We start from the raw sequence: 20989 nt of genomic DNA, 5'->3' as shown, positions 1-20989 counted from the left end.
TTTCATATATTTTTTTTTTTTTTTCAGTTCTGGGTTTTGAACCCAGACCCTCACATATGCTGTCCATGTACTCTACTGCTGAATTATATCACCATTCTTACTTTAAGCATTTTTTTGTTCCTTTGAATTTTTTAGTTATTAAGTAGCTTAGTCATATAGAGTACACATTTTTTATTCTGTATTATTCATAGGTATATAAAATGAACATGGTGTTTTATTATCTTCATAACAAGTCATTTGTATTGGTTGTACATTGAACCTTGTGAAAGAACTATGTACTTTAATGTTTAACTCCAATATTGTTAAACATTTGAGTTGTGAGCTTCATCAAGCCTTTTTTTCCTGATTTCCAGATGTACACTTCTAATTCTGCTTGTAGTACTTGGTCTGGAACCCTGCAAACCACAGTTCTCCTTTGTCAACTGGCTTCTTGTTAGTCTCTGACAATAGAATTTGCTGGAGGGAGTTTGGAAGCCTGAAGAAGGAAGAAGCAGAGGTCAATTTCTTTTTGCTTCTTCTTCCTTTAAGCGTCATCTTAGAAATGTTTCCTAACACTGGTAGAAGTTCCCTCAAATACAGAAGCAGATGCCATTTTGCATTTTTACAAACATTTGCCTAACCAAGTTTCTTGTGCCACTTAAAAACAGACATCAACACTAGCTCACAAATCCTCCCTCTTCAAGGGATTGGAGTTCAGGTGGGCCTGGTGGCACATACCTGTAATCCCAGCAACTCGGGAGACTGAGGCAAGTGCCAAGAGTTCAAAGTCAGTCTCACCAAAAGTGAGGTGCTAAGTCACTCAGTGAGACCCTGTCTCTAAATAAAATATAAAATAGGGCTGGGGATGTGGCTCAGTGGTACAAATTTCTCTGAGTTCAATCCCCTGTACCACCTCTTTCCCCCCAAAAAAAGTGGTTGGAGTTCAAACTCTAAAAGTCCCTTCTCTAATAATATAATTTCAACTATTCTAATATTCCACATTTCCCCTTTGTTTTACTAGCCCTGGTGTGGTAGGAGTTTTCTGTAGTAAATAAATCTGTAATTCCTAAATATATCCATTTTGCTTTTTTAATTAAAATGTCAGGTGTGATTTCTGTATCCTTATTGGAACCAGACTGATACATGTAGTCTTTTATTGGTCATAAATCTCCAATATTATCTGATGAACATTTCTGCATTTGTAAAATATTTCCACATTCATAACTAATTTCTTAAAATCAGCTGTGTAAGCAGCACTTTTGTTATTGTCATTTATCCCTAAACTTCATTATTAGAAGCAAGATTAATGCATTTAAGAGTACAAACATTTTTAAGACTAGTTAAGAGAGAGATAAGATGGCAGATTAGTGGGAAATGGCTTTTCTCATAGCTCTGTGACATGGACTCAGTATTGGATAGAGAGCCTTGAAGACTGGGAAATTTGGGCTGTATCAGACAAGCGTAAGGAACAGAATTGGAGCTGAGGTCCTGGCAGGAACAGGGGAAATTTGTACATAAGATCGAAAAGACTGAAAAGTGCTGGTAAAGTCTTGACAAGGAGAATCCCAGGATCAGAGGGGCAGCCTGCCCTGGGCTGACCCCAAAGTTATTCTGCTCATTAAACTGGTGCATGAAAGTCACCTGGGTCTGCATGTTGTGCCCAGGGAGCCCAAGCTGGAGACATTTTGGTACCTCCATGTGGCAGTGGCTTCAACTAAGCCCAGGAACTTATATCTGTGAATTAGGGGCTGAGTCCAACACATGAATCTGGCAGACACAACCGAGAGATATAAACTGAGCCTAGCAGAGGAATCTCTGGCATGGGAAACTTCTGGCATTGAGGACATTTTGCTTGGGAATAATTCAGGTGCGAGAGGCCTGAGAAAGTCCACCCTACTCTGCTCCCTTAAACCCAGCATACAGCAGGACCAGCAGCAGGAGAATCTGAATGTTACTAAACTCAGTGCTTGGACAGAAGTCCTTGGGCAGCCACAAAGGGTAGTATCCCAAAGAAGTGACAAAGGATTGACTCCCCCTTCCCACAAGTAGTAACCTGGGAGAGTACTGGGGTATAGTACTAAAAGTGCTTTGATTCATTAACGCCCGATAACTCCCTATGCAATAAAACACCTGGGGAAATGCTTGATTTAATCCCCGCCCTGAGGGCGTAACTTCCAGAATCTCAACTCATAGAACTGGGCAGAAACTATACCCTGGAAGTGAAGGCAAAATTATCTTCCACAGGAACACCATTCCCCTGAGAAAGGAAGCTGAGAGATAGAAAGACAGTTTGTCACAGACAGCATTCATATACTCTGATTTCTATTCTGTTTTGTTGTTTTTGAATGTGTACTGATTGGTACATGAAGGACATGTATACATTTATACACATACATATATGTTTCTGTTTTCACTTCTAGCATTTCTTGAAGGCAATTATTTTTCTATGCTCAGTTTTTTGAGGACTAGGTTTTTGATTAGTATATTTTAGGTTGATTTTCTATTGTCTGTTTCACAACTCTGTTCCCCTTTGTTTCTATTTCTCTCTTTTTCCTTACCAAAAGCCAAACTCTATTGTTCTCCTTTCAGTTCTCCTTTAATTCTTTTACTTGAACTTTTTCCTTCTCCCCCCTCATAAACACATCGCAAGTTGCCTTTGCATTTTCCCTATTCACCTCTTAAATCTACAAATTATTTTTTAAGCCTCAACTCTTCTTTTCCCCTCTAATAAACTTTGTCTTTAACTGGACAGATAGACATATTCATATTTGTTTCATTTTTCTGATTTCTAGCATTTTTCAAAGGCAGTTATTTTTCATGGATTAGTATTTTGAGGACTAAGATATTTGGTTAGTATATATTGGGTTTGTTCTGGGATTTTTTTATTGTTTGTTCTATTTAGTTATATATGACAGCAGAACACATTATGATTCATTGTACACAAATGGAGTGAAACTTTTCATTTCTCTGGTCACTGCATTCCTGTGATTATACATATAAATAGGGTAATGATGTTTGTCTCATTCCACCATCTTTACTTCGCCCCGCCCCACCCCTCCCTTCATTTCCCTCTACACAATCCAATGTTCCTCCATTCTTTCCTTACCCACTCCCCACTCCCTGTTATGATCAGCATCCACTTATCAGAGAAAACATTCAGACTTTGGTTTTATGGATTGGCTTATTGCACATAGCATGACATTCTCTAGCTCCATCCATTTATCTGCAAATGCCATAATTTTATTCTTTGTTTAGGATGAATAAATATTCCATTGTGTATATATACCACAGTTTATTTATCCATTCATCTATTGAAGGGCATCTAGGTTGGTTCCACAATCTAGCTGTTGTGAAATGAGCTGCTATAAACATTGATGTGGCTGCATCAATGTTGTTTGCTGAGTATTTTTATTTATCTTAATGTTTTACAGACTGCATTTTGATCCATTGTACACAAATGGGGTACATCATTTCATTTCTATGGTTGTACACGATGTAGATTCACACTATTGGTGTAACCATACGTGTACACAGGTAATGATGTCTGTTTAATTCCACCATTTTTCATACCCCTCTCCCTCTCATTTGTATGCTGATTTTAAGTCCTTTGGGTATAGGCCAAGGTGTGGGATAGTTGGGTCAAATGGTGGGTCCATTTCCAGTTTTCTGAGGTATTTCCATATTACTTTTCAGAGTGACTGCACCAATTTGCAAACCCACCAGCAATGTTTGAGTGTGCCTTTTCCCCCATATCCTCACCAACGCCTATTGTTGCTTGTATTCTTGAAAATAGCCATTTTAATTGGAGTGAGATGAAATCTTAGGGTAGTTTTGATTTGCATTTCTCTAATTACTAGAGATGTTGAACATTTTTTCATATATTTGTTGATGAATTGTATATCTTCTGTGAAGTATCTTCTCAGTTCCTTAGCTCACTTATTGATTGGGTTATTTGTATTTTTGGTGTTGAGTTTTTTGAGTCCTTTATAGATTCTGGAGATTAGTGCTCTATCTGACGTGCATGTGGTAAAGATTTTCTTCCACTCTGTAGGTTCTCTCTTAATATCATTGATTGTTTCCTTTGCTGAGAAAAAAGCTTTTTAGTTTGAATCCATCTCATTGATTCTTGTTTTTATTTCTTGCATTTTGGGAATGTTGTTAAGGAAGTCTGGTCCTAAGCCAACATGATGGAGATTTGGGCCTAATTTTTCTTCTATTTGATTTGGGGTGTCTGATCTAATTCCTAGGTCCTTGAGCCATTTTGAGTTGAGTTTTATGCAGGGTGAGAGAGAGGGGTTGAATTGCATTTTGCTCATATGGATTTCCAGTTTTCCCGGCACCATTCGTTGAAGAGGCGATCTTTTCTCCATTGTATGTTTTCGGCCCCTTTGTCTAGTATGAGAAAACTGTATTTACATGGATTTGTCTCTGTGTCTTCTATTCTGTACCATTGGTCTACCTGTCTATTTTGGTGCCAATACCATGCCCTTTTTGTTACTATTGCTCTGAAGTATATTTGAAGTTCTGGTATTGTAATACATCCTGCTTCACTCTTCTGGCTAAGGATTGCTTTGGCTATTCTGGGTCTCTTATTCTTCCAAATGAATTTTATAATTGCTTTTTCTATTTCTGTGAGGAACATCATTGGGATTTTAATTGTAATTGCATTGAATCTGTATAGCACTTTTGATAGTATGGCCACTTTGACAATATTAATTCTTACTCTCCAAGAACATGGGAGATCTTTCCATCTTCCCAGGTTTTCTTTAATTTCTTCCTTTAGTGTTCTGTAGTTATCATTGTAGAGGTCATTCCCTTTTTTGCTAGATTGATTCCTAAGTATTTTATTTTATTTTTTTTTGAGGCTACTGTGAATGTAGTAGTTTTCCTAATTTGTTTTCAGAGAATTCATCACTTATAAATAGAAATGCATTAGATTTATGTGTGTTGATTTTATATCCTGCTATTTTGCTAAATTCATTTATTAGTTCTAGAAGATTTCTGGTGAAACTTTTTGGATCTTCTAAATATAGAATCATGTCATCAGCAAATAGGGATAGTTTGAGTTCTTCTTTTCCTATTCGTATCCCTTTAATTTCTTTGTCTGTCTAATTGCTCTGGCTAGAGTTTCAAGGACCAATCCCTGACTTGTTCCAGAAGTGGGGAAAGAGTGCATCCTTTCTTGTTCCAGTTTTTAGAGGGAATGCTTTAAGTTTTTCTCCATTTAGAATGATGTTGGCCATGGGCTTAGCATAGATAGCCTTTACAATATTGAGGTATATTCCTACTATCCCTATTTTTTCTAGTGTTTTGAGCATGAAGGGGTGCTCTTTTATAAATGCCTTTTCTGCATCTATTGAAGTAATCATATGATCCTTATCTTTAAGTCTTTTGATGTGACAAATATTTATTGATTCCTGGATGTTGAACCAACCTTGCATCCCTGGGATGAACCCCACTTGATCATGGTGCACTATCTTTATAATATGTTTTTGTATGTGATTGGCCAGAATTCTGTTAAGAATTTTTGCATCTATGTTCATCAGGGATATTAGTCTGAATTTTTCTTTCCTTGATGTGTCTTTGTCTGCTTTTTGTATTGGGGTGATACTAGCTTCATAGAATGAGTTTGGGAGGGTTCCCTCCTTTTCCATTTCATGCAATACTTTGAGGAATATTGGTATTAGTTCTTCTTTGAAGGTCTTGTAGAACTCAGATGAGAATCAGTCTGGTCACAGACTTTTCTTGATTGGTAGTCTTCTGATGGCTTCTTCTACTTCATTGTTTGAAATTGATCTGTTTAAATTGTGTATGTCCTCCTGATTCAGTTTGGGTGGATGGTATATCTCTAGAAATTTGTCAATGTCTTTGAGATTTTCTATTTTGTTTGAGTTAGAGATTTTCAAAATAGCTTCTAATTATGTTTTGTATTTCAAAATTGTCATGTTATTTCCTTTTTCATCACGAATTTTCATAATTTGAGTTTTCTCTCTCCTCTTTGTTAGTGTGGCTATAGGTTTATCAATTTTGTTTATTTTTTCAAAGAACCAATTTTTTTGTTTTATCAATTTTTTGAATTATTTCTTTTGTTTCATTTTCATTGATTTCTTATTTGATTTTAATTATTTCCTGTCTTCTACTGCTTTTGGTTTTGATCTGTTCTTCTTTTTCTAGTGGTTTGATATGTAATGTCACATTATTTATTTGTTGACTTTTTATTCTTTTATTAAATGAGCTCAATACAATGATTTTTCCTCTTCATACTACTTTCATAGTGTCCAAGAGATTTTTGATATGTTGTATCGGTGTTTCTGTTTATCTCTAAGAATTTTTTTGTCTCCTCCCTGATGTCTTCTACTATCCATGCATCATTCAATAGTGCATTGTTTAGTCTCCAGGTTTTGGAGTAGTTTTTATTTTTATTTTATCATTGATTTCTAATTTTATTCCATTATGATCTGACAGAAAACAAGGTAGTATCTCTATTTTTTTTTTGGTATTTTCTAAGAGTTGCTTTGAGATGGTTTATTTTAGAAAAGCTTCCATGTGCTGCTGAGAAAAAAAGTGTATTCACTCATTGATGGATGGAATATTCTATGCATGTCTTTTAGATTTAAATTATTGATTGTATTATTGAGTTCTATGCTTTTTTGTTTCAGTTTTTATTTGAAAGATCTATCCAATGGAGAGAAAGGTGTGTTAAAGTCACCCAATATTATTGTGTTGTGGTCTGATTCCCAAAATTGAGAAGGGTTTGTTTGATGTACATAGATGCTCCATTGTTTGGGGCATAAATATTTATAATTGTTATGTCTTGTTGATATATGGTTCTCTTAAACATAATGAAATGTCCTTCATTATCCCATCTGACTAAATTTGGCTTGAAGTCCACTTTGTTGAATATGAGGATGGAAATCCCTGCTTCCTTACTGAGTCTGTTTGCATGATATGTTTTTTTCCCATGCTTTCACCTTCAATCTGTGGGTGTCTCTTCCTCTGAGATGAGTCTCTTGAAGGAAGCATATTGTTGTGTCTTTGTTTTTTTAATCCAATTTGCCATTCCATGTCCTTTGATTAATGATGTTAGGCCATTAACATTCTGGGTTATTATTGAGATATGATTTGTACTCCTATTCATTTTGACTTATTTTTGGTTTTTAACGTGACTTGGTTTCTCCTTTGATTGGCTTTTCCTTTAGGGTAGCTCCTCCCTTTGCTGACTTTCATTGTTGTTTTTCGTTTCCTCCTCGTGGAATATTTTGCTGAGAATGTTCTGTAACACAGGCTTTCTATTTGTAAATTCTTTTAACTTTTGTTAATTATGGAAGGATTCTATTTTATCATCAAATCTGAAGTTTAGTTTTTCTGTGATTTTTGGTTGGCATCCATGTTCTTTCAGAGCTTGAAATATGTTGTTCCAGGCCCTTCTAGCTTTTAGGGTCTGCTGATATCCATGTTGGTTTCCCCCTATATGTAATCTGATACTTTTCTCTTACAGCCTTTAAAATTCTATCTTTATTTTGTATGTTAGGCATTTTCATTATAATGTGCCTTAGTGTGGATCTGTTGTGATTTTGTGCATTTGGTGTACTGTAAACCTCTCATATTTGATTTTCCATTTCATTCTTCAGGTTTGGAAAATTTTTTGACATTATTTCATTGAATAGTTTGTTCATTCCTTTGTTTGTATGTCTGTGTCTTCTTTAATCCCAATAATTCTTAAATTTGACCTTTCCATGTTATCTCTGTCTCTTTATTGAAATGATATTTTCTTCCTGCATTTGCTCTTTCAACTGTTTATTAGAGTGAACATTCATTGCTTCATTTGCTCTCTTATATCATCCTTTACTTCGTGGATCATTTTAATTATGTACATTCTGAACTCCTTTTCTGACATTTCACCTACCATACTGTCAATTGATTCTATTAATATGGCATCTTAGTTTGTTCAGGGTGCTTTCTTCCCTTGTTTTTTCATGTTGTTTGTGAATCTTCCCTTATAGCAGTGCAAATCCAAGGTATTACAGTTTCCCCCTTACAGGTTTGTAGTGTTCCTACATGTTTCCAATACCTCACTTTTAAGGGGGAGATCAATATTAGCAGCACACAATGCCAACAATATGCAGCCTTAAACCAAATAGCCCCTACTAAGATGTTAACAGTATTGTCAAAATAAACAAAGATGATGAGTTTAAGTATTACCTTTAGCATAAACAATAGTTTGCAATAAGGTGTACAATTTCTAATGGTTGACAAAGGATGGGAGAGGGGTATAGGATATAATGTTAATGAGGTGAGAAATGAGAATATAGAGGTACTAGATCATAGGAAGAGTGAAATTGGAATCAAAAGAAGTAGGTTGTTAGCATGAGAAATGGGAAAAAGAGACCCCAAGGAAACAAATAAGAGGAAAATAGAATGAGAAATATAAAAGATAAATATTAAAATTTTAAAAATCAACAAAACCGTAATATACTATTCAAACCTCCCAGTCTTCAGTAGCCTGATGCATGAAAGGTACTTGATTTCAAAGATGATGAGGATGTGAGAGTGGGAAATTAAAAAGAATAAAGAGAAACAATGAGGATAAAAAAAAAGTGTCTTGAAAGAAAATTGAATAATTGTTTCTGTTGCAGTTCAATACCTTCTCTGCCTCCCTTGTCTTCTGATAGGTGGGACTGTCTGGAGTTTGTAACTCCACCCCTGGGATGATGACTGTTACTAAGGTGGGCAGATTAGATTTGGAGGTAGAACTCCTGGAGGCAGGGTATAGCAATTTCTAGTCCTTCTGGAAGACTGCACCCCAGGACTCTCCTTTGGAGTCCACTCCTGTGACATAGGAGCCTGGTCTTCACCCCTTCCCTCACTTGTGGACCACACAATTCCTGGTCAATAATTTAGTCTCTAAATTGTATCTCTCCTGTCTCTGCCCTTTCAAATTCCCATACAGGAACCTCTCTCCCTGGAGGTCCTGAGGACTGAGTGCCGGGACCTGTACACCTACCCTGGAATGTTGTTCTATACTGGGTAAATAAGGACCAGGCATTGAAATCTATGTGCTGGCCACATAGCTATATCCACTGGGCTGGTTGGTAGTCAGGGGATGGTTGGGAGACTGGGGATTGAGGAGCCAGAGGGCCCTGTTAGTTGCCAAACTGGCAGGACCAGGTGCTTGGTGGAGTCATGGACCCAGCTGATGTTGGGTCCCAACAAGTGTTCCAATGTTGTCTCTGGGGTCCCAGTGGGTGCCGGGCTGATTGGTTAGATGAGCTGGGATCAAGATGCTTTCAGTCTTTTCCCACTTACCAACCCCTTGCAAGTCTCTCTCCTCCCTCTGCAGCAAGATGGTGACTATTAGCACACCCAGCAGGGATACCTCAGATGCAACAAAGCCTGCAGGGCCCTTGGTGATCTTTTAGGACTTGGCTGACATCCCTAGATATAAGTGGCCACGTCCCAAGTTGGTGGCCAGAGCAATGGCTAACCTGTAGGTACCTTGATAATGAGCTTCTAGTCTCTGGCAGGTGTCCCAGGATGGAAGCTGCCCCAACTACATATGGCGGTGTTAGCATCAGGGATAATCCAAGATTATGGCAGTAGAGGCATCCCAATGTGTTGGCACTGGGAAAACTGGAAATCCATGTGTAATAAAATGAAAGTAGACTCCTTTCTCTCACTTTGCACAATACTCAACTTAAAATGGATCAAGGACCTAGGCATTAGACAAGAGACCCTGTGTGTACTAGAAAAAAAAGTAGGCCCAACTCCATCATGTTGAATTAAGAACCAACTTCCTCAAAGAGACTCCTAAATCACAAGAAGTAAAATCAAGAATCAATAAATGAGATGATACCCAACTAAAAAACTTCTTCACAGCAGAACAGAGAGGCTACAGAATGGCAGAAAAACTTTGCTGCCTGCACCTCAGATAGAGTATTAATCGCCAGGATTTACAAAGAACTTAAAAAACTTAACAACAACAAAATAACCCAATCATTAAATGTGCTAATGGATTGAACCTGCACTTCACAATAGAAGAAATATGAATGGTCAACAAATATGTGAAAAAATGTTCAACATTTATAACAATTGGAGAAATGCAAATTAAAACTACACTGAAATTCCATCTCACTCCTATCAGAATGGCAATTATCAAGGACACAAGTAAATATAAATGTTGGCAAGGATGTGTGGAAAGAGGTTCACTCACACATTTCTGGTGGGAGTATGAATTTATGCAACTACTGTGTAAAGCAATGTGGATATTCCTCAGAAAACTTGGAATGGAACCACCCTTTGTCCCAGTTACCCCACTCCTTGTTAAATACTGAAGGACTTAAAATCAATATACTATGGTGACACAGCCACATCAATGATTATAGCAGCTTAATTCACAATAGCTGAACTATGGAACCAGCCCAGGTGCCCATCAACAGATGAATGGATAAAGAGAATGTGAGGGTTGGAGTTGTTGCTCAGTGGTAGAATGCTTGCTCGGCAAGTGTGAGGCACTGGGTTTAATCCTCAGCACCACATTACAAAAATAAATAAAATAAAGGTATTGTGTCCATCTACAACTAAAAAAATTTACAAAAGGAAAATGTGATACACACACACACACACACATATACTGGAATATCATTCAACCATAAAGAAGAATGAAATTGTGGCATTTACCAGTAAATGGATGGAACTCGAGATTATCATACTAAGTGAAATAACCCAGTCTTCAGAAACCAAGTGATGTATTCTCTGTGATATGTGGATAACACATGATATGGGGGGTAGAAGTTAATTGGATTAGAGAAAGGAGAATGAAGAGAAGGGAGGGAGGATGGGAACAGAAAAGACAATAGAAATAAACAGACATAACTTTACTTTGTTCATATATGAATACACAACCAGAGTAGCTCCCCATCATGTACAACTGCAAAAAATGAGATCCTAGTTAGAATATGTTATACTCCATGTATGTCTTAATATGTCAAAATACATTCTACTGTTATGTATATGTAAAAAGAACAAATAAAAAATAAGAAAAAAAACTAGTTAACATTGTAAAACTATTTACCAAGTGCTGTACCAATTTATCCTAAAATTACTGTATAAATTCTCATTTCCATTTGCTTTTTAATATATGACTCATACTAGATATCCAAATAAATTGCTGAATACATGAAAGGTGGAATGTGGAAAAATGAGCCTTTTTTAATTTAATAAGAATTATTTCTCATGTCAATTTATATTTCAGTGATTATTAGAGAGCTCAGACACATTTTCAAATGCTAATTTACTAGTTTTATTTTGTGTGTGCTGGCTATCAGTCTATATAATTTGCTCATTTATTTATTGTTGTGTTGGTGTGTTTCTTATTAGCACAAACTTTGAGTAAAATAAAGATATTAAACCTTAATCATGTTTCTTCCTTATATGTTTTCTCTTTTTTTTATTTTAATGTGATTTTTATATTATGTTCTACACTGTTAAATAGTAAAAAAATCACTCATTTCCTTTATGACATTTAGAGATTTTTGAAATTCTTTTTCTCCAAAAGTTTAAGAACTAATCTTATTATCTCCTAGTTGCACGACTGTTTAGAACCAATTATATACTTTTGAAATAACTTCTATTTATTTACACTTAAACTTATAAATAAAAATTGCATGTATTAATGATGTTTTGAAATATGTGTGTATTGTGGAATGGTTAAATAGAGGTAATTAACAAATGCATAACCTCACATTATTTTTTTGTTTCTGTTTTTGCAAGGACTCTTAAAATTTACTCTCTTAAGGACTTTAGGTATACAAGAAATTATTATACTAAACTTGTCATATAATAAGTATCTTGAACTTATTCTTTCTGTCATAATAGCCTATGGTCTTCAATGCTCAATAATAAAGCCAGAGCTAAGTAAATACAACAACAAAGAAACTGAGTGTCCAAAATTGTTACCATAAATTCTATTTCAATAGTTTACTTAATCCCTTAGATAGATTATGGATAGTTTCTTCACTTAGTCTGACTATATGAGTTTTTAGTCCTTAGGCAATCCACGTGCTCACCTGAAAGATGAAGGATGAGAGGAGTAAAATGGCAAGGGAAATGACAATTTTGGTCACAGAAAGAAGACAACCTTATCTTGGGAGGACAGTAGAAAAACAAAAACAACTGAGTTTAGGATGATAATCCATGTAAAACAATAATTCTATCATAATAATAACTGAGCATCATCAATATTGCACTAAAGCATGTTCACTCTTCCAAGCAAAAATGTAAGGAATATAAAATATTTTGCCAAGATATTTATCTAAAATAATGAAAATGAATGAAAAATCATTTGTTGGTTTAAAAGGATATTCCTTGCATCTGTCATTTAATTATTCGTAACACTATTCACTGGAATGCTGTTAGAATGTGTTAATTCCATATAGTACATTAAAATGCTGTCATTCTTTGTTTTTTCCTAACCAGTGAGAGGTTCCTATCTTGTTGAATCTGAGCTAAACTTGATGGTTGATTTAACTAACAAAATTCTATGAAGTGATGTTTCACAACATCCAAGACTAGGATATAAGCAGCTATATAGCATATATAAAAGCTATAGTTTCTTGAAATACTTTGGGGATAGGTAGCTTCCATAGTATAGTTCTATACTGAGACTGCTATGTAGTCCAAGCTGCCTGCACAAGATATCAAATGGAGTTGGGGGGAGAGATATTAATTTTCCTGTGTAGCCCCAGTTGATCCAATTACTCCAGTACAGAGAGCAGACATGTAGTAAAGAAGGCATCTTGAATATTCTACTTCCAGAAGACATATCGTGGAAAAGAACCTAGTAAATCATCTGTCAATGGATATTAAAATCCAAGCTACATTGTTCCAACTAAAGTGCTTAACTTTGAACTGTAAAGCCAACCCCAGTTTAGGCACTGATCATCGTAAAACAGATGAACCATATTGCCTGTATTTCCAATGCACAATATTATGAACATATTAAAATGGTATTTTTAAGCACTAATTTTTGAGGTGGTTTTTTAAACAGAAATAGATAATTGGAATGAAAACTTTCAGTTTAAAGTATGTGAATAGGGCATATTTATCTAATCAATATAAAGGTTAAAATGGATACTCAGGCATCCCATTGAATTGGTCCAAGTTTATGTGGATCATATGTTGCAAAATAAGACAGATAAATATTTGTGGTTTTCATTCCAATTTATCTTGGTTTGTGGGATATCCTGTTACTACCTATTGAAAATAGGATTATGTGCAATTATATTTTTGATCAAGCTATATATGAATTTATTGTGCAAGAATATTTTGAACCAGGATATCAGAGATAATTTTTATTTAAGTTATAAAGTTTCTATAGATACTGATACACTGATTACAAAGTCAGAGATTGAAAACGTAAAAGTGAAAAAAAAATCAACTCTTACAATTAGTGCTTACTGAAGTAATATTTTAGTGAATTTATTTTGTATTGCTGCATATTTTAATATGTCTATGATTATGAAGTCATACTTATGCTAACTTGTATAACCTATAACTGGTTCAGGCCTATGCTCACAAACTTTTTAGAATATCTATGAAGGTTACTGCTTCAATTAAAATTTAAAATAAAATCTGAAATCTGCCTTAAGAATCTTAAAATCAAATTTCCTGAAGTTTTTTTTTAAAGTGCTATATTTTACTAGGAAGTAACATTTTTTTAGAGGTTTTATTGTTATTTTAAGTACTTTGTAGACCTGAAGGAAACTCTGAAGGTTGAGTCAATGTCACTGAAAAAAATTAAAAAAACTAGTTAAAATGCAGTTAAGCGGAAAATATTTCGTTCTAAAATAACAACTTTGTCCTGTTTAATTTCTTGGTTTTGTTGAGAACAGGGTGATATCTGTGCAGCTAACTGTCTTAATCACCAGGATGCAGGCAGTTGAGACTGCACCCTCAAGAGCCAATACAGCACAAACAGGACTGCTGGGCTCCTGTGCTTATCGAGGTTGTTAAGAGATATTTGTCTGAGGAATGTGCAGCTGCCTGGAAACCTTATCTATCAAGGACAGGGGGGCCTAGCCCCAACTCATCTCCTGCATAGTTCACCCCTTCCCTCCTCCCTTCTTCCTCTAGGACCGTTCAGTTCTGGCGGGACCCAATGAGAATCAAATAGATTGGCGGGACCCAACCAGAGGAGGACTAATGTTTAGCTGTTCAAATGTTTTAACCAATAATGTACAGGTCTTTGTGTGTGAATGCTTGGAAATCTCTTAAATAGAGGGCTTTCTCAACCCTCGGGGCCGCTCTCCACTCAGCCATTGCAATGGTCAGAGAGGCTGGTTGGGGTCCAAGCTCAAGCTTGCAATAAAACCTCCTTCTGTGTCTTGCATTACCATGTGTGCACTTTGACTCTCTGGGGATCAGTCGATATCCGGGACCAGTCGATATTGGACCCTAACAGTTTCAAGATTAACCATTTGTTTACCAAAACTAACAGAGAAAATAAACAAGAAATCCATTTTCTGTTATTTCTTGTTTAATTCTGAGAAATTGAACTGTATTATACAGTAGTTTGAATCTTTTTTTCATTGTTTTAAAAATGTACCATTTATTTCATGCAACATGTCTCTGTTTTTATACAATAATTCTAAGTATTATGCTATAATTTTTTTAAAATTTTTAAATTTATTTATTTATTTATTTTTGGGGGTGCTGGGGATTGAACCCAGGGCCTTGTGCATGCGAGGCAGGCACTCTACCAACTGAGCTATATCCCCAACCCATATGCTACAATTTTTAATAAAGATAAAATAAATCTCAACCCAATTTTGAAATAAAGATATATGTTAAGTACATTTATTAATTCATTTGACAATATCATATGCTATATTTGACCATGAACTTCATTTTGGTACATAGAGCATTTGTGTTTTGTTATTTAAATGAAGAAAGACACATCACACCTGAAGATCTGCCTTAAGCGCTTAAAACCATGGTCAATGATAGCGACAAATTTCAATCAATTAGTAAAGACAGAATGTTCTAAAGTTATTCTGATCATGTATAATAAAAATGAATCAGAATTAATACTCAACAGGAGAGAATGGCTAATCTCAACAATTTAAAAGATGCCTCTCTTTAAGACGGCAGATTATTTCTGAGATATATTTGAAAGAAAACAATATTTGGAAATGTAAGATTCCAATGTGAACTTCCAGCAGTGACATTTTAAAGATGAATTTCGGTCCGTGAGGTGCAGCCACCTTTTATAAGATGGTATGAAATTGGTCACACTAATTCACACACACGATTATCAGCCCCAAGTTATCACCCATTTCTCAACTTACCTTCTTTTTAATTTATACAATTATTTAAAAGAGGTTACAAATAAAACCTCAGACTCAACCCAAAAAGTAGGTGTATTTCTCTCTATAACAAAACATGGCTTTTAAATTTACACACACACTAATGAAGAAACAAAAATTACATTTCTTTTCATCTCCAAAACATAAATTCATTGCACACACAAGTGTTTTCAGGGAGCAAACAAAGACACATCAGATGCCCTCAAGTGTGAGTAAAACCCCACACAATACTCATGCCCTACGTGGGGAAGACACACTCCAGAGACACACATGAAATAAAAGCTCCTAGAAACACTCCTCTGATTTGTTTAACATAACTTTTGGAGCTACATTTAGGAATGGGTTTTTAAATTTTAAAGGAGAGAAACTGAAAATATCAGGTAGAATACTTATTTTCTTTTAATGATGTGATTTAACAACTCAAAACCAGATCAATTAAAACTATTCCCTTGCCTTCACAGACACATGACCTCTTTCCTTTGCTTAATACCCTCAAGACAAAGGCCCACTCTTTGCATTACTCTTTGCTACAGAACTATAAATACCCTGGGGCTGGTAGGAGGAGCTGGTATTTGACTCAAGCTCTTACCCAGCAAGATTCACGAATCTGATCATGCAATGTGAAAATGCTATACCTCAGTTCCCCAGTTTCCTCCGTCATCAAATGAAAAGACAGAGCTGTGTTCCACATGGCTCCACATAACACTATCATTTTAGGATTTTCTGATTTCAAAGTTTTTATTAGAAATGGAATTTTTATTCAATATTACACTTCTACCCAGTTGTTGTGTAGTAATTTGCATCTGAATAGACAAAAAGTTTCAGTACTTAGGTAGCCTCTTGGGATTTATTCAACAAATAGGGGGTTCCCACCCTTGGTGGATTAGAAAATGACTGAAAATTCTTTGAAATTGACCCATCAATAAGTAGCATGTATTTCCCCATGCCTTGATTCTGAACTAACTTTATAATGCATTTTGACTCACAAAATGATATGGAAGTGAAACTATGTAACTTTTAGCAAGTAGAAGAAAGGTCTTGCAGTATCAGTTCTTATCCTATTCAATCTCAGCCTGGGCTAACTATGGGAGATGACCAGATGCGATGGAAAGGAGGCAACTCGGCCCACAGTCCCAAGCAACTAACTACAAGATATATGCATGAAACCATCCGTATTAGTCAGCTTTTCATCAGTATAAAAAAATACCTGAGATAATCAAGTTATAAAGAGAAAAGGTTTACTGTGGTTCAGTTTGGGAGACTCCAGGATATCAATTTGCCTCATTGCTTTGGGGTCTATGGTGAGGCAAAATATCATGGCAGGAGTACATGGTGGAGCCAAAGTGCTCATTTTATGGTTAGGAAGAAAAAGAGAAGGGACTGGGGTCTCCTAGCCCCACTCAAGGGCACACCTACAATGATTAAGGACCTTCCACTAGTTTCTACCTCTCAAAGTTTCCACCATTTCTCAATATTGTCGCTCTGGGGATCAAACCTTTAACACATGGCTTTTCAGGGGTTTTCAAGATTCAAACTGTAGCACCGCTCAAGATCAAGTAGTCTCAACCAACTGCTCACTAACCACAAATGTGGAGCAGTGGTGGCCACATCAGCCAAATTCTATCCAAACTGACAACCCACAGGATCAGGAGCAAATAACTGTCACAATTTGGGGGTAAGTTGTTGGGCAACAATAGATAACTGGTACTCTCCTCTGTGTCAGGAACTGCGTTAGGTAAAGGGATATGCTCTTGGGTACCAAGACACATCCTTATTCTGCAGATGTTCAGAGTCTAGGTAGGGAGACAGACCTGTGGCAAAGCAATTTCAAAGGAATATCATTAGTACTATAATGGGGTTGGGGAGGGATTTATTAAAGGTATATGAAAATTCAGAGAAGGGGCATGAATTGGGGAACTGGCAAAGGCTTTTCAAAGGAGTTAATATGTAAGGGGGTAGGTTAATAAGAAGAAAGAAATTTCTGGGTAAACAGGGAGGAAGAAGACCATTATAGGGAGCGGAAACTGCATGTGCCAACCCTGAAGAGAGTGAGATGAGGATCTGGGAAATGGGAGCATTCATTATAATTGGTATATGATGATACTGGGGTAGGCTGAGGAGTGGGTAATGTAAAGTTCCCATGGCCTTAAGAGACCCTCTGGCATTTGGCCTTTAAATTGAGAGTGATGAGAATCAAAGAAAGAACCACACTCTCCCTACCTGCCTGCCTGCCTGCATGCCTCTCTGCCACCCTGGCATAAGGATCAGCTGATTGTGAATCTTCTTAAGGAAGAACAGGTTCCCTAGAATAAGATTACAGTTGTTGGGGTTGGTGCTGTTGGCATGGCTTGTGCCATCAGTATCTTAATGAAGGACTTGGCAGATGAACTTCCTCTTGATGTTATGGAAGTTGAAATGAAGGGAGAGATGATGGAGCTCCAGCATGACAGCTCTTTCCTTAGAACACCAAAAATTGTCTCTGACAAAGACTATAGTGTGACTGTAAACTCCAAGCTCATTATTAACACAGCTGGGGCACATCAGCAAGAGGGAGAAAGCCATCTCAATTTGGTCCAGCATAATGTGAACATCTTAAATTCATCATTCTTCATGTTGTAAAATACAGCCCACACTGCAAGTTGCTTGTTGTTTCCAATCCAGTGGATATCTTGACCTATGTGGCTTGGAACATAAGTGACTCTCCCAAAAACCATGTTAATGGAAGTGGTTGCAATCTGGATTTAGCCCGGTTCCATTACCTGATGGGGGAAAGGCTGGGAGCACACCCATTAAGCTGTCATGGATGGGTCCTTGGGGAGCATGGAGACTCTAGTGTACCTATATGGAGTGGAATGAATGTTGCTGGTGTCTCCTTGAAGAATCTGCACCCAGATTTAGGGACTGATGCAGATAAAGAACATTGGAAAGAGGTTCATAAGCAGGTGGTTGACAGTGCTTATGAGGTGATCAAACTAAAAGGCTATACATCCTGGACTGTTGGGACTAATGACACATTAACTAACTCAGGCTGACTCCTTACTCCCTGGCGAGTGAGCAAGATCAAGGCCTCAAAGGCGGTTTCAATAGTTAATGACAATAAATCGGAGCACGGGGGATTGGTTAACAACAGTTCCACCAACGTGATCAGCTGGTGCTTGCCATATAGTCCTATGGGACTCTCACCTGCATGAACCCCCCCACGCCTTGCTGACCTTTAAGCTGAGTGGTTCCTGCCTAGCCCCCACCCTACATAAAAGCTGTGTGACTTCCTCAATAAATAAGATTCCTGCTGTGCCTCGTTTGCTGACAGACCTCCCGGCTCTGGTGTGTTTCCTTTGCGGCTGACACTCATCATCCTGCTCGGCCCGGTATTCTCCTCAGGCGGGCCCTGAGGAGGTTCATTGGACCTTGTTGCCTGACAGGGAGCAACACTGATCTATTGGACTGTGTGTGGCAAATCTGGCAGAAAGTATAATATAATGAATCTTAGGTGGGTACATCCAATTTCCACTATGATTAAGGGTCTTTATGGAATAAGTGTGCCTTGTATCTTGGGACTAAATGGAATCTCAGATGTTGTGAAGGTGAATTTGACTCCTGAGGAAGAGGCTCATTTGAAGAAGAGTGCAGATACACTTTGGGGGATCCAAAAAGATCTACAATTTTATAGGCTTCTAATGTCATACCACTTCACTGTCTAGGATACCACAAGATTCTAGTTGGAGATTGTGCATGTTGTCCTTTTTATCTGATCTGTGATTAAAGCAGATGGCCTGGGAAAAGCATCAATTTCCTGAAGTTAGAAATAGGAATAGCTTATAAAACCCTACAGATATCCTGACACTGGATGGTACTTAACTTGTGTAGTTCTAAAATAGTGTAAAATAGTAAAATAGTTACCACTATCTCTGAGATACCTCTACCAATGTTGCACAGGCTCCAGTTGCCCTTCAAACCAGATGTGTGATACATAACTTCATCAACCATAACCTAGTCCAACTTTTTATTTTTTTCATTCAGTCACATCCTGGGATCGATTGTTAAATCCAATATTGCATGTCTTGTATATAACTGTTCTAAAGGATATTATTTTGTGTATTATATGTGTTTATAGTGTAGTATACATTTCCACATAATGTAAAAAGAAAGATCTACAAATGAACAATGCAACCAGCTTTCCACATGTCATACCAACTGAAATATCAAATAAACCTTGAACAGTGAAAAAAAAATGTTTTTAAAACCAGGTGGTACCCAATTACTATGCATATAAAGCTCTAATTAAAAAAAAATGGAGAAATCACATACAGCAAATGCCACTGCATGAAGTCCAACATGCAGTATAAATGTACACACATGTGGAGGTGATCATCTTTCTCAAATGTAAATCAACAATGTTAATGTTGAATATTCAATATTATTTCAAAATCCTATCCTCTGACTATAACTAGAAAAGTTGGATTACCAGGAAAAAATATATACATATGTGTATAAAATCTTCAGTATGGGTCTCCCATCTACTCATACCAATACATGATAATAACCTATCACCAAGAAATGACTGAGGTTCAACACTCTTATTTTGTTAGTGCATTAAGAAAGCAAGCTTATCATTTAGAATTCATTATGGGAAATGATAAAATAATTTAGCATTCCCAGACTCCCTCATTTGGTACTTTGAGGAATTTCCTCTACATGCCAAGACTCAAGATGCACTAGTTCCCTAAACCAAAAAAGAAATCATGCATATGTACAATTAAGATGAAAGATCATTACCCCAGATGGTGATTTCAAAGAAAATAATCTCCCTCAATGAGCAGCATATCCTGTCCTTGGAATATGTCACATCAGAAAGCTAGTAACAATTTGGACTAAGAAAGCAATTCAGTTTCAAGTTTTACCACACAGAAGCCGAGTTTTAGAATATTTACTTTATACTTGTAAAGTAAAATCTTGCCAGGCTTGATTTTGAGCTTAACATGTCTATGAACAAATTTCCAACTCACATTTAATATATTTAGGAATAATTGTAGAAAATGACTATAGCTGATTTATAGAACCAAATGATTTAGGATCAGTAAGAGAAGATAGGGGTAAACAGTTATAATTAGTATCTTCCTATCTACCCACCTATAGAATGACAAAGTTTCTTTTTTTTTTTTTTTCTAATGTCATCATTGAAACACATTAAATTAATAGTTGATACTGGAGATAGGAATTAAGAAATTGTCATTTTATGATGGCTTTTAAGCACTTAAATGCTTTAGAACCTTTTTGGAAATGCTGGTTAACAGTTCATATTCCTATGTGTGTTGCTTTAATTTCAAGCTTGGTGTAATCTAGACCCTTTATTAAAGAGCTCCCTGCTAATTGTGGTGAAAGTTTTGTTTGTTGTTTTTGTTTTTCGAGATGGGATTGTGCTATGTTTCCCAGGTTGACCTGGATTCCTTGGGCTCAAGTGACCCTCCCACCTCAGCTTCCTATGTGGCTGGGACTACAGGTGCATACCACTGTGCCCAGTTTGAAAGTACAATTTAAAGTCTATAACAACTAAAAACTCCTAAAAGGGGGATTTTAGTGTATTGAAATTTTGGTTAGTGAAACATTTCCACAATTTTCTGCAAACTAGATTAAAAAATGATGAATGA

The 20989-nt window shown here is 36.4% G+C and overlaps 1 pseudogene across 1 annotated transcript; it reads left to right on the top strand.

Annotated features, from left to right (window-relative positions):
* The first annotated feature begins 17669 nt into the window (after positions 1-17669).
* Positions 17670-18373, top strand: LOC306651101 (L-lactate dehydrogenase A chain-like; annotated as a pseudogene). Its single transcript has one exon. The product of its transcript is annotated as an L-lactate dehydrogenase A chain-like (transcript).
* Positions 18374-20989: the final 2616 nt, after the last annotated feature.

Source organism: Sciurus vulgaris, assembly GCF_902686455.1.
Source record: "Sciurus vulgaris genome assembly, chromosome: X".
Taxonomy (NCBI): Eukaryota; Metazoa; Chordata; class Mammalia; order Rodentia; family Sciuridae; genus Sciurus; species Sciurus vulgaris.
The sequence above is the reverse complement of the archived record's forward strand: the minus strand, read 5'-3'. Positions and strand labels throughout refer to the sequence as shown.